Source organism: Dipodomys spectabilis, unplaced genomic scaffold (assembly GCF_019054845.1).
Source record: "Dipodomys spectabilis isolate Male_0828 unplaced genomic scaffold, ASM1905484v1 ptg000240l, whole genome shotgun sequence".
Lineage (NCBI taxonomy): Eukaryota > Metazoa > Chordata > Mammalia > Rodentia > Heteromyidae > Dipodomys > Dipodomys spectabilis.
In genome coordinates, this window is record NW_024870917.1 from 3,344,073 (window position 1) to 3,347,995 (window position 3,923).

General features: G+C 49.6%; 1 pseudogene; it reads left to right on the forward strand.

The window, feature by feature from the left end:
* Positions 1–633: 633 nt before the first annotated feature.
* LOC122124597 lies at positions 634–1,172 on the forward strand (annotated as a pseudogene).
* The last annotated feature ends 2,751 nt before the right edge of the window (positions 1,173–3,923 follow it).

Genomic DNA, 3,923 nt, shown 5'->3' on the forward strand with positions numbered 1-3,923 from the left:
CTTGGCTGAACAAAACCACCAAGCACTCAAACCATCAAAACAAAGATTATGTATTGGCCCATGGGCTTGAGCTGTCCCAAAGCAGATGAAGTCTGGGGTGGCTTGATGTAGATGCCTAATCAATGTCACCCTAGGATGGATGCATTCGCTGAACAAATATTTCCTGAAGTTCCTGTTTCATGTCCAACCCTCTTACCCTTGGTGTGTGAAGTGGAGTCTGCCTGGAGATAAATTTTATACAGAGAAGTCAGAGAGGAGAGATTTGGTATAATTAGTGAAACACCTGGATCAAGCCATACCTGAAGCTAGAACACCTAGACTTGTCAGTTTTAAGAGCCAATCATTTCCTTTAATTTTACACACATTTAAAATGAGCAAAAAATCAAGTTGTTCTCACACCAGCTGCGCACACAGACATGGCCATGTAGGGAGTAATGTTGTTCTTTCATTTACTTATTCAGTGCTAGCTGAGCTCTCCATTGATGCTATTGTAGTTCTTGGGATATTTGGAATGAACATTTCTGGTCGACAAGGGTTTTGCTGGAATGTAGGAATGGAATAAAAACTTCCAGGCTTTCCTATGTAAGATTTTGAGAATTGAAATAGTACTTCCTGAAAGCATCAGGAAGAGAAATGTCTGATGCAGGTGATATTAAAATAGAAGTCTTCTGTGAGAGGACACCCAGGACGTGTGAGAACTTCCTGGCTCTTTGTGCCAGTAATTACTACAATGGCTGTATATTTCATAGACATATCAAGGGTTTCATGGTTCAAATAGGAGACCCAACAGGTACTCAGAGGAGGTAACAGTATCTGGGGCAAGAAGTTTGAGGATGAGTACAGTGATTATCTTAAGCACAACGTTAGAGGGGTTGTATCTATGGCAAATAATGGCCCAAACACCAATGGATCTCAGTTTTTCATCACCTACGGCAAGCAACCACATTTGGACATGAAATATACAGTATTTGGAAAAGTGATAGATGGGCTGGAGACTCTGGATGAGTTGGAGAAGTTACCAGTAAATGAAAAGACATACCGACCTCTTAATGATGTACACCTTAAGGATATAACTACTCATGCCAACCCATTTGCTCAGTAGCTGTAATAGACAGGGTGATGCCTGGCAAACTGTTCCCGGGAACACACCCATTGTGGTTTACCCAGTTTGATGCATGGCAGAGACACATCATCTATAAGCTGTTGCATACCAAAGGGCCCCCAATAACTTCTTTCCTCATTCTTGTGTGTGTGTGTGTGTGTGTGTGTGTGTGCGTGTGCGCGTGCGCTGATCCTGAGGTTTGACCTCTTGGCCTGGGTACTGTCCCTTGAGCTTTTGTGCTCAAGGCTAGAGCTCTACAAATTGAGCCACAGCTCCACTTCCAGCTTTTTGGTGGTTAACTGGAGATAAGAGACCTTCCTGCCTGGACTAGAACACTTTCAAAGAATTTGTACTTAAGGCCCTGACCTTGCTAGGCTAGTTCTATACAACTTGAGCCATGCCTCTAGCTCTACTTTTTGTTATTTTTGGAGGGGCACTCTCTTGGACTTTTCTACTTGGATTGGCTTTGAGCTTTGATCTCGTAGATCTCAGCTTCCTGATATGATTACAGATGTGAGTCACCAGTACCCAGCCTAATTAATGTTTTGATTTTTTTTATCTCTAATCTGAGATAGCTTGTGGCTATCCTCATTACCATCTATAACTTCCACTAAACTGAAGTCCCTATTGGACCAATGACCTCATATTTTGTTTCGTCATGCTAGTCATTTTGATTTGTAAAATTATACCTACTTTTTGGCCAAAAAAAAAAAAATGAGCAAAAATCACTGAAAAGCAAAATCTGCTTGCTGTCCTTAAACACTTGGACCCAGATATGCCTCTTTAGAGGAACCAAAGCTGATCATTTAGTATATCTTATCTTATATCTCCAGACATTTCCTTCAAAGCCCTTATCACAATTACAATACAAGTCTGTAGTTAATTATAACAGGTTCCTGTCCTGAGAGTCTTCGGGATGCTTCCATACATAGGCACATAGTAGGTGCTCAACAAATTTGCTATTTCCATGGCGTTTTCAAGAGCAATTGTAGGTTAACAACAAAATTATGCAGGATTTTGAGACTATCCATATAGCCCCCGAACCCAACAGGCCCAACGCTTCTCAACTATCCCACCCTACACCGTGTTACTGCCCATGGACCTGTAGCCCTGCATCACAGCCCGGAGTCCATGCTTGGAAAATGCACAGGGCACAGAGCCACCACTATAACATACTAGCCCAGTTTCACTGTCCTGTAACTCTGAGCTCACTCATTCCTCCTCTGCCCCAAACATCGCTCTGGTAAATGTGTTCTTATAATACACAAGAAAGCCATGTTTTTCTCACAGCCTTGTGGGGTTCTGTTTCCTCCGGCCTCCAAGCTGTGTCTTACTTGTTCATCCAAGCAGCAAGCAGAGGAGCCAGGGTGCTGGAGAAAAGCCTGAGGAAGATCGCGGGGAGACATGGAGGCTCAGGCCCTCCACGCTTTTAAGCCAGCAGCACAGCTGCGTTTTCCCTAATTGCCAAAACGCATGTGGAATGAGGCAACGTCCTCCCACTTCCATCAGCCTCGCTTAGTAAGGTCACGGGGGAGAAGGTTCCAGAACCCGGGAGATGTTCCACGAATACTAATTAGCATGAGTAGAAACATTACCAACGCTTCCCAAAGCATAGGTGTCGACTTGGCGCAGGACCCTGCATGAAAAACAATGCTTTCGGCTGCTAACGATTCTTGTTTGCTGGGTTCATCTCAAGCAAAAGGTACGCAGAGCCTCGTGGTCCAGACACCACTGTCTGATCGCACAACACAGCTCACCTACCATCGCCACCACCTACCTCCGCGGGCCGCCTGGAGCCGCTGGAGCGCGCTTCCGGCCTCACCCGGGCCTGCCTGCGGGGTGGAGGCCGGCGAGAGTGCTCCCTTCCCTCGGCCTCCTGAATGAGGCCTGGGGCCTGGCTGGGCGAGGCCTGGCCTTTCTCTCTGCCGTCCCACCCTGTCCCTAGCCCTCCCCAGTGTGTGTGTGTGTGGGGGGGGGTGACCTCTGCCCCAATGGCAACGAGACGCTGCTCAAGAGCAAGGCCCCGGGGCCAGCACCCCAAGACTCCCGCGGCAGAGCGCTTGGCAGCACGCCGCCTTCGCTCGCAGACATTGTCCGAGCTTGCTCTATCTGCCAAGCCCAGCAGGGCGGGGCGGTGCCATGAAGGAGAGCGAACGAGAACCGGCTCTAGGAGCTAGGAATCTACTCGGGAAGCAAATGATTCCAATGGAACCGGAAGGTGTCAAATTCCCAACCCCGATCAGTGATAGAAAGAGTACAGGGTTCCGTGATGGAGCCAGGCCGGAGCGCAGGATAGAGGAGGCAGGCAGAGGGGCTGGGCCCGCCCTGGGGCTTCCGGGGCGGAGCCAGCGAGCGGACCAGAGCTTCCTGGGCGTGGCCAGCAGAGGGGACCGCCCTGCCCTGGGCCAGGGCAGGGCCAGCAGAAGGCCCCCCCCCTGCAGCAGGGCTTCCGGAGTCTGCCTCCTCAACCGGAAGCTCCAGAAACCCATGTCCTTCACCGGAAGCATCCCTCCTCTGCCCTTTCCTCGTCTTCCTGAGCCGCAGCGCAGGGCTTGAGCCTCTCTCCACTACGGAAGCCCGTAAGGAGCCCACAGGTGGAGCCAGGACTGGTGGGAGAACACCGGCATGGCCCATTAAAAAGTGAAACGGACAAACGAAAAGGAAGCACCCCCTAGGACAGTCCAGTATGGTCGAGCCTTCGACAAGCATGGTTGGACGAATGAACGAACGAGTAGGGCTTTCTGACGGGTCTGGGGGTGAAGGGCAGGCGGGGGAAGGCGAGGCAGTGGGTATCGATCACTGCTCTTGGGCAGGGGGACGG